Source organism: Syngnathus scovelli, chromosome 3 (genome assembly GCF_024217435.2).
Source record: "Syngnathus scovelli strain Florida chromosome 3, RoL_Ssco_1.2, whole genome shotgun sequence".
In the NCBI taxonomy this organism is placed as follows: Eukaryota; Metazoa; Chordata; class Actinopteri; order Syngnathiformes; family Syngnathidae; genus Syngnathus; species Syngnathus scovelli.
In genome coordinates this window covers 3,219,506-3,230,597 of record NC_090849.1, presented here as the reverse complement: position 1 = coordinate 3,230,597, position 11,092 = coordinate 3,219,506, and the positions used below count along the sequence as shown (strand labels likewise).

The following is an 11,092-nucleotide window of genomic DNA, read 5'->3' as shown; positions in this document are numbered from 1 at the left end:
CATGTGTCCTTGTATAGTTTTATGTCATAACGAATCAATAATTTAATTTTATCCAATACTACAATGTATGTTTTCTCCTACTCTCACATTTTTATGAGGGCAGGGCACTCTCCTCGTTGGACGAGTTTCTGACCACAACCCTCAGATTATTCTATCATTTCTAATTTTTACATTTAACAATGCAAATCTGATAAACCATTGTCTAGCACACCGCTTTTGTGCACCAATTTAACGCAATTCCAACCTTTATAACAAACTGATACACAAAGACAAACATACACAAACACACACACGGGCCCACAACATAGACATGACAATCTTCCCAGCTGATAACAAGGGTGGGGGGAGCAACTGAAGTGCGGAGAGCTTCGCCACCGCCACGTCGCATAATGCAACCCCCTCTGTCCAAAATATGCATTTGTCAAGATATTTTATATTGTCGGTGCCGACCCCTTGCATTTCAATTCATGTCGGGGTAGCGGCTTTTGTTTGCTATTTGATTTTCCCATGGTTTATTTCTCTAAATTTCGGAGTTGGCAATTCGAATGGCACCTACAGTGTCCTAAAGCCAACTTTATTCACCGGACAGTGGTAAAATATTCAATGAGTGGTAAGTCTCCTTTCCTCTGCTTTTACACAAAACCACTGTTTACATAAAGGAGAGCTCAAATGAGATCACTCTCAGTCAAATCACACACACACACACACAATGCGCACTCTTATCTTCCCACAGGCAAGCAGGGGAGTCCGCCCTCCCGTGGAACTTAACAAAATCTAAACTCTCTAACCTTCCTACTGTGTAAGAAAAACGTATTTTTGCCTTTTTCTCAAAGTAGATATAAAACCTATCTTTTCATGGATAAAGAAGCCAAACCAGCTAAACAAGAGTAAAAAGAAAACACCCCAGATGGCAGCAGAAAGCTAGGAAGGTTAACTAGGAGGCCCACGACACCTCAGCGGAATTTAACTGCTCGAAATTACCTGTACTTCTCTAGAAAACAGATGGGTCCGCTTTCCCATGGAATTTAACTGACTCATCAGTCAGGGGACTCCAACATCCCAGCAGAATTTACTGTTTCTAATTGCACTTGATAGGGTCTAGAATTGTCAAGGTTTTAAGTGACCTCTTGTCACTGCACTTTCATTACTTCAACAGAATCAAGATTCGTACTCACAGTCTGCTGGGCCTTCTCCTCGGATGATCTCGTCAACCACTCCGGTGTCCAACCGACTGATCGAGACAGCCCCGTGAAAAGGGTTTCTATATGCCTTGGCCAAGGACTTGTCCTGCGTCGAAAAGTCGGCCGGAACCAGAAATAGTCCTATCGAGATCCCGGACGAGCCCCCAAAAATCTGTTAGGTTCAGATTCAGCAAAAGGATCAGCAGACAAAACCAGTGAGACAGAATGTTGATCTTTTCTCGTGAGGAGTGCATCCAGACTTACAGCAATCCAAAATACACTAAAGGTCATGGTTACACCCCTCTCTTTTTATTAAGGAATGCCCTACCTACAATGTGAGACTAGCCCCTGATAGGTGGGGGGGAAAGCGTGGGCTAGTCTCGAGAGTGAAGAAACGAGATTCTATGTGAAACTAGAAGTCGCGGACAGGATCCCATGAGAAACGAAAAGTGAATGTTATGGGAAACAAAGTAGTCAGGAGAAAAGAGTGCATAGACAAAATGACATGTGCAGACATCAACAACTTTCTTGGATTCCCAGATGTGTAGAAGGTCAGGAAGCTCCAGACAGCATCGTTTGACTTGCTGTGGACTGGGTGATGTCTGCAAGAAGAAACAGCAAGCATTCTGCGCAATAACTTTATTAATAAGTACTCATTAGGGAACGCATGATAACATATATATACAATTTATCTAACAGGCAACGTTCAAGGTTCTTTGGTCAGCGTATATTCAGTTGCACATGCCAGTGTGGGCCGAGTTTGATGAGTGATGAGTCAGGGGGTATGGCAAGTTCGCAGGAGAGTTTGATTCCATGGGAGTGGGTGCTGGTTCGGTGAGAGCTGGTTCCGTGGGGGTGGGTGCTGATTATGGGCGATTCGGTGTGTGTGGGGGGCTGTTGTTTTCCATCCCGTCTTTCAGCCTTGGCGATCACCTTTGGCCGGGTTCTTGGTTGTTTTCTTCCTGCCACTCTTCCTCTGGCACCTCTACCGGTTTAATCTCCAAGTGTCCTTCCTGTAAACCATTCTTGCACATATACATTCACTTCGCACACTGTCGCACACCGTCCATTCATCATTCTTTCAATTTTGTCATTTTGTACGGAATTATGTGAGCTTTTGGCTGTGACATCATCAATTTATTAATGTTCCCTGACTATGCAAAGTTTGTACTCACCACTTACCATATTTCTGTTTGTTTGTTCGTTTGATACTCCATGTACTTGCTTATGTCATCATATTCTTAGTTTAATCATGCTTCCAACCATATCTTTTCTTTGTTAGGCAAAATATTTCCCTCTGTCCAGAACGTTCAGTAGTAATCGAAAACTGGCTTCTAGCATTAGTCAAAACATAAGATATAATCAAGTACTGAACATTTTTAGACGACTTTGGCAGTGTCCGTGATTTAGAAAATCATCAGGCATGCATTAAACAGTTCCTTAAGGGTCATTAAGCTATTCAGGCAACATGTCAAAAAAAACATTTGTTATGTCAAAGTGCTCAGAAATACATATTAGATCATAAAGTTATAAAAACCTTTGTCATTACCACCTATCAAAAATGTCTAGTTATGTCTTCTTTATTGATTTGGTGTGTAGGTATAATTATATGCTTAAAATGTTTCTTTTATTGATTTAATATGTGAATATACTTGTCTGCTTATGTACTTTATTCAATGAAGTTTGAGCATATCTGTTTTTGTAGCTAGGCAGGACTTTTTGTATTTCGACCCCATTTCTTCACTTCTTCATTGAAAATCAAGGCAATTGTGTTTGTCTAATTTCTAAAGAGACCGTTTTCTTGTTTAAGGATTTCAACCTAAAGAGACACTATCAGACTAAACATGCTAACACATACGACACGCTAACAGGGAGTGACCGCGCTGATAAAGTGAAGCAGCTCCAAGGTGAACTGGCATCACAACAGCGATTCTTCACGTGGAGCCCTGCGTGAGTCAAAATTGAATCAAATGTAAATATTACTTAATATTAAATATTACGAAGTGGCCATGTTGATGTTATGAACCTGTAGATGCTGTAGTAGCTGGGCCTCAGTACCTCCCTCTGCAACTGGCTACTGGACTTCCTCTGTCAGAGGCCTCAGGTGGTGCGTGTTGGCGTCAAAATCTCCGCCAGCATCACGCTGAGCACGGGGGCCCCCCCAGGGCTGCGTGCTCAGTCCATTGCTCTTCACCCTGCTGACGCATGATTGCACTGCGACCTACAGCGACAACCGCATAGTGAAGTTTGCTGACGACACGACTCTGGTAGGTCTCATCACGAAGGGCGACGAGACTCGGTACAGGTCGGAAGTTGACCTTCTGACCACGTGGTGCAAGGACAACAACCTCCTGCTGAACGTCAACAAGACCAAGGAAATCGTTGTTGACTTCCGGAAGGGTCACACAAAACACCTGCCGCTGATCATCGACGGTGCTGTGGTGGAGAGGGTGAGCTGCACCAAGTTCCTGGGGGTGCACATCAGTGAGGACCTCTCCTGGTCCGCAAACACTGCGTCACTGGCAAAGAAAGCTCAGCGCCGCCTGTACTTCCTGCGGAAGCTCAGGCGTGCATGTGCTCCTCAGGCAGTCCTGTCTACATTCTACCGTGGCACCGTTGAGAGCGTCCTCACCAGTTGCATCGCTGTCTGGGGTGGTAACTGCACTGAACAGAACTTGAAGGCCCTGCAGCGCATAGTGAATACGGCTGGTAAGATTATTGGTGCTTCGCTCCCCTCCCTGAAGGACATTTACACTTCCCATCTCGCCCGCAAGGCAACCTCGATTGCGAGAGATGTGAGTCGCCCGGCTCACTCTTTGTTTGACCTTCTGCCCTCTGGGAAGAGGTACAGGAGCCTGCGCTCCCGCACCACCAGACTTGCCAACAGCTTCTTTCACCAGGCTGTTAGGACCCTGAACTCGCTACTCCCTTCTGCGTAGCGTGCGGCACTGTTGCGCTATTTTCTGGAATGTCTGCTGTATGCGCACTTGCTCCTTTTTGCTCCTTTATTTATTTATTATTTATTTATTTATTTATTGTGTTATTTATTCATTATTTATTCAGCACGCTGTTGTTATACTTGTTTACTTGTTTTTCTGTTGTGGGCCATGTCTTGTCACCATGGGATAGGGGGGAACGAAATTTCGGTTTCTTTGTGTGTCTTTGGCATGTGGAGAAATTGACAATAAAGCTGACTTTGACTTTGATGTGACACGAACTATTACTTTCTAAAAGATATTGTAAATGACAAGAGCAAAATTCACGTTTTAAGTTTTAATAACAGACAACTTTGCATTACTTGTAACTCACGTTTAAAATGTTCATGAGGCAAAAATAATTTTAAACTCATGTAAATTTAAGGTATTTCATACAGTTTGTTCAATGTTATCTGACTCTTCAGAAATGAATGAAAGGCAGAATTTGTGTTTTTAGAGTTGTTCGCATCTGCCTGAGGGTCATTTCTTTGGTTATTTTGTCATTTAAAAAATAAAGACAATTGGGACAATGAAATTTGTTTTATAACAGTGTGTATTTGCATGAAATTTTTGTAGTTAAACCATGTCCGAAAAAACCATTGGCGCCCGGGCCCCTTCACTTTATCAAATCTGGCCCTCCTTGCAAAAAGTTTGGACACCCCTGGCGTGGTCTGAGGCGTCCATGGTAAGAGCGATTGGGGCAGAGGAGGCGGGATGGAACATGGCAGTCTTAGACAGGGCAGTCTTAGAATCCATGTTAGGTTTATTTCCTAAACATCTCACAAACAATGAGGAGAGAAGACGCTTCCAGTTACTTCCAAGGAGAATTAGGAGAGCCGTATGTTGTTCTCTCATCTATTCTCCTCGCAAGAATAGGAGAGCCGTATGCTGGTCTCTCAACTACTCCAATTTTCATCAGCTCTCTCATCAACCCCACCTTTATTTGGTTTGAGGTCCGTAAGTTACATAACTCTAAGGGGTGGGGAAATCAGCACTTGTTTACATGTTTTTCTTGCAGAGTCGCTGCAAGCAGACAATAGCAGATAAGCTATTTTGCACGTTAGTTCATTATATCATCTAACAGCAGAAAGGTCTTCTCCAGTGGTTTCCTCTTATCGCCGGCTTGAGATCAGCTGGGGCCAAGCAGAGGCAACAAGTTTCGGCTCCTCTGCTTCTGTTCCTTATTCATAACACACTTTCCACAGCGATCATAAATGCATAATAACACAATAAATCATAATAAAATATTACTCCAACATTTCCTCCCTTTTTTATTGTTTTGATACTACATTTGTCCCAACACCCTTGAAAAAACTCCCGGTATAGGTTTTATCCAATCAATTCATCTACTGGTTGACCAATGTAGTTTTCATACACATGTGGAGGCCGAATTTAGGATTTAGGATAGGAAGATATTCTCCCCTAAGGCCTTGGGCCTCAGTGTCTCCACATCTCTTGACCTCAGGACTTGCAATAAGCCTTGGGTACATTTCACACAATTTAAAATTTGTGGGCGCCAAGGCAGTTGAGATAAGTCGGTTTAGCAGAGTGCAGATGCAGGGAATACAGCAACAACCACACAAGGTGAGGAGAGATGTAAAAACAGATATTGATATCAAAATAGAGTAAACCAAATTTTTATATTCTCCAAAGGTCTTGTCGAACCAATCAGACCAGATGGAGGTGTCCACTCCTGAGTGCTACTTCATTTTGTTATTCAGCATCCGAAGCCCCTGTATGGCTCTGTTGAGAGACCCATCAGGTGGAGTGTTATTAGGAATAAATGTACAACATTCACTCCCAAACAGCACAGACACCCCCTTTCTTAGCCAAACTCATGTCAATTGCAATGCGGTTCTGGAAATAGGATGTGCTAGCCAATTGTTCCCTTACCGCAATGAAGCCCTCCTCTGTGTAACTTCTTTTGCACATTGTAGTGAATGTAGTTGATACAATCTACATTTATGTTGGGCGTGACCCATATGAAAATGGACTCCCACCCTGCCAGAATCTGATTAACCAATTTATACTCATCTGGCATGCCTCGTGGTACCCCATTGGCGTCGATTCATCTGCCGTAGCTGCAAAAATAGAAACTAATAAAAACAATGACATTAACGCACAAGAACCCTGTGCCTCCTTTAATTGTTTATATAAATTAGACTCCCCATCAATTTTATACATACATGTTACAGAGCTGTACTTTACAACTTTGGCTGCAGACTCAGTCAATAACAGCCAATTACACTGCTCAAAAAAATAAAGGAACACTTTGAAAACACATCAGATTTCAATGGTGAATTTATTTTGGAGGATATCTATACTGATATAAACAATTTAATGTCTCAGGAACAAAATGATGCCACATCTTTTGATGACAATAAAAGTTTTCAGCCTATAGTATACAGACACCCCAAAAATCAAAGTGAAAAAAATATATGGCAGGCTCATCCTTTTTGCCTAAATTCAATTTTTGCAACTCAAAATTATTTTCAATATCTTGTGTGGCCCCCACGAGCTCGTATGCATGCTTGACAACGTCGCAGCATGCTCCTAATGAGATGACGAATGGTGTCTTGTGAGATGTCCTCCCAGATCTGTCTAAGGGCATCAGTGACCTCCTGTAAAGTCTGAGGAGCAACCTGGCGGCGTATGAAGGACCGAAATATTATGTCCCAGAGGTGTTCTATCGGGTTTAGATCAGGTGATCGTGATGGCTATTCAATTGTGTCAATTCCTTCATCCTCCAGATACTGTCTGCATACTCTTGCCACAATAGGCCGGGCATTGTTGTGGATCAGGAGGAACCTACTGCACCAGTGTAAGGTCTGACCGTGGGTGGAAGGACTTCTGTCATGCTGTCATGCGTCGTCCTGGTCACTTCCTGTTTTATTGTGTAATTTTCCTCTCGTTACAGTCGGTGTGTCCTTCCCCTGTGCGTCCGATCACGTGACTCCCTGATTCCAAGTGTGTGCACCTGTGCCAATGACCAACTGTCTTCACCTGTGTTCCCCTCCTTCTGTGTCCATATAACCCGCGCCTTTCCCCGTGTCCAGTGCCAGTGCGTCTTGCCTTGCTAAGAACACGAGCGATCACGAAACCCTCGAGATCCACGTAGAAGCCTTGTTTGAACGACTTTTGTTAGAGATTTGCTCACTCCAACTTATTTTGCAAGAACCACACGGTAGACAAGCAAGTTCTTTTAGACACCTGCAGGTGGAGAGTCCATTCGTCGCTGTGCGTGCAGCGATGTTCGAATAGCGCTCTGGACTCTCCTTCCTGCAAGAGAATATTTATTACGAGAAACAGAGTGGGGGTATGAGTGGGCTGAATAGAAAGCCCTTGTCCTCTAGTCTAAATATCTCAGGGGATGTTTTACGATCTTGTGATAAGGAGGACAAGGTAAGGTATTTATTACCTGTTGCATTCCAACATAATCCTATGATAAAGATAACCTGGAAAACCCTAACATCTCCCTCCTGTTTTATCATATGATTATGCTACCCCAAACAACAAAGACAAGTAAGAAAAAAAACCATATATATGTATAATGAAGAAAGAAGAATAGGAAAAATAAAAACAACAAACAATGATAGCAACACTTTCCAGTGAAGATGAGGCATTACCTTAATACCCCAGATCAAACTTATTGTGTAAGCGAAAAACCTGCTGGCCAGATGTTATTAGCAGGAAAATTCTTACACGGTCCCTTTGCCTTAAGGCGACCAGAATGCTATCAATAAAAACAAAAAGAAAAACAAAGAAACAGTACATCAGCGTATCCATTACTTGCGAAGCATATTTGATGGTCAAATCAACAAGTTTCCGTAATACATGCTCAACAGAACAGCATCTACGCAATCCACGTCTCATTATCATTATCACATCTGTCACGTCTAAGAAGTTGTATATGTGCTCGCGTTTTCGTCAGCTGCTGATGTTCTAGTCTGTAGGTGAGGTCTGTCACACACACTGGCGCACACACTCGTGTCCAGTTGGCAGGCAGCATCGGACAACTCTCGTGACCACAAAACCATGATCCGTACTGAACAGGCACGTGCACTCATAGGATGCAGGTGAGGCAGTGCCTCTGAACTTCTGAATGAAGTAGGTCCCGTCCGATGGTGCAGCCATGTTGGTAGTAGAGCCCTTACACCTTGAAAACGGCTCTCTCATCCTGGCACACAGCGGTGATGTCCAAAGCTCCCATCCAGTTTCCTCCTGGAGAGCAGTCGTCGTTAATGCATTTGTGGGTCCTGCAACCTTGGGTGCAACATGTGTAGTCAGCAAGACTTGGAATGGTCCTCCCGTCGTGGCTGGCCCAGTTCCTTCTTTTGATGACCTCGATGTAGACCCAGTCTCCTGGATTGATGGGGTTGTCGACCTGTGAGGAGGAAAGATCAAGCGGCAGTAAATTTGTCTTTGACACAGTTTGAGCGTCCTGATCATATAATCTGCCAAGGACTGCTCTTCATCTGTTGTTTGCAACTCTTGTAGTCAATTGTCGTGCCCATTTAACTGGCAAATAGGAGTGTTTGCGGGAAGAGTTTGAACACCTCCTAATGATTTCCTTTAACCAAAAACTATTTATGACAGGGGCGTTCCCATTTATTGCCTCCTGGTTTAAAAGAGATTGTCTTACCCATGCCTTCTTTCTCCTCACACGCTCGCACACACACAGGGTGTGAACACACACACACACACACACACACACACACACACACACACACACACACACACATCTGCACGCACACATACACAAAACGGCATACAAAGTTCAGACGAACGACAACAAGACTGTCACAATTTTACAGAGATTACTCACAAACAGAACACACAGACAAAGGGATTCTAATCCATCTCTCATGTAGCTTCTTTTGATAGAATCTCCTATCGGTAACTGTATAGCAGACGTTTTAGCATATAATCCCATACTCTGCTCTCTCGCTTCTACTTTTTCATGTCGGTGCAGTCGTAGGTGGCCCCTATTGCAGTCATTGTCTTGTTAACTGTCGCCTTGTGACTCCTATGCATGATTGTGTGAATGTCAAAAATTGAACGTACCTAACTTTCTGACCATCCAACCTCCACTGTGGTATAAAAAACCTTACTATTGTATTGAGTAGGTACATTGAGCAACCTAGCTTCCTCCTGACTGCCAAATGTCCTGTTCTAAAATTTATATAACTCGACCTCTACGTTTTAAGCTTGATGAGCCAAAATATCAGATCTTGCTTTTGTTTCCTACCGTTTTAGCCTATTTGTTTTATCCAAATCCGTTCAATCTCTGATTATAATGCTTTTCTCTGGAGCCCTACGTATTTTTCAATTTTTTTATTTATTTATTTATCAAATCTCCTCAGTTCTTTCAAACTCAGTGCACAATGAACCTCCCTTCCACTTTGAACCAAGCTTCACCAAATTTGGGAACGCCGTAGCAAGGAGTGCGATTTGGTTGTCGGACACTCCAAGTCCATATCTTGTTGCCACACTTCACCCTATCAAGTTGGTGTTCTTTTGTTGTTGCTTCAGAGCGACCCCATCCATCACTCTTGAATGAGTCCATTGTTCAAATTAGTCAATTTTCATCATTGTGAGTTCCTCCGCTTTTCACTGTCTTTTCTCGTCCCCGAGGATGTTGTCTGTCCTCCGGAGTGTACTTGTCCTTCTCCAAGCACAACAGCAGTCTTTTCTTGTCCTTCGCCAAAGGTCAAAGGTGCTTCAGAGCCAGGCACCATTTTGTAGTTGTTCACGGCTGCAGGCGAAGACTCGGATTGGGTTTCAGGGGCCCTGACACTGAGAATGACAGGCTGGGACGTCAAACTTTTAAGACTATCTCCAAATGTAGCTGCTTCCATCAATTTGCTGGTAACATTTATTTACCAAACTTCAAATTCTTCTAATATCAGCGGTCTCGTTTTTATATTGTAAATCCTGCAACTCATCCTATTTTTGAGCTACATTTTATCTATAGTTCCAATTTAATCGGACAGTATGTTGTCTTCAGTATCATTATTGAAAATCAACTCATCGAGGTCTTCCACCACTTCTTCCACATTTCAAATTTCCTTGTACTCCATACATTTTCCTCCACTTCAGCATCTATTGCATACAATTAAGAAATCTACTTGCCATGAACTTCTCGTTTCAAAGAAGAGCAGAGCAAGAGATTTACCATTCTTATTTCCCATCTTAATTGTAGTAGTTTAAGGTTTTACAATTTTTTTTCATTTTTTTTTTCTTTGAGGATCCTCAATGCAGGTTTAAATTGACCTTTCGACAGATTACTAGCCTGTTTTATTGCCGTGGATCAACGCTAGAACTGCTTCTTAGTCAATTTATCCTACCAGTCACACACTCAATCACACAAGTTATCCCTGCCTACGTGAAGTCCTCCTTTTAAAAAAAGGAGCTGCTTCATCCAGTGAGGGGACTCTACAACACCCCCCACCTTCCCTGGGAACTAAAGACAACAGTCCTTGTCCCCAGCCCTGCCAACGCGAAGTCCTCCTTTTTTTTAAAAAAAAAAAAAAAAAAAAAGGAGCTGCTTCATCCAGTGAGGGGACTCTACAACACCCCCCACCTTCCCTGGGAACTAAAGACAAAAGTCCTTGTCCCCAGCCCTGCCAACACGAGGTTGTACTCCTTAGAACATCCATCCATCCATCCATTTTCTGAACCGCTTAGTCCCCACGGGGGTCGCGGGCTCCTTAGAACAGTGGTCGTCAAATAATGATTCACGGAGGTACTGAGATTTTAAAACAGTTTGAGAACCACTGCTCCAAAAGAGACACCTCATCCAGAGGGGGACTCTACAACACCCCCTCCTTCCACAAAACTTATTCCTGTGCACTTCTTCCTTTTTACGCGTTTCACAAACAACAACACAATCACACAACTTCAGGCCTTTAACTTACTTGTCCCCTGGTTCGTTGC

The 11,092-nt window shown here is 43.1% G+C and overlaps 1 protein-coding gene across 4 annotated transcripts in view; it reads right to left on the bottom strand.

Moving 5' to 3' along the window:
* Positions 1-1,468: 1,468 nt before the first annotated feature.
* The window catches only part of rad17 (RAD17 checkpoint clamp loader component), a 183,008-nt gene continuing 173,384 nt past the window's right edge, over positions 1,469-11,092 (bottom strand). For 3 of the 4 annotated variants that reach the window (XR_011086588.1, XM_068650069.1, XM_068650072.1), the window contains one exon: positions 1,469-11,092. This exon is cut by the window's right edge. The gene's annotated coding sequence lies outside the window, so the exon portion shown is untranslated. The other variant, XR_011086589.1, reaches the window with a different exon arrangement.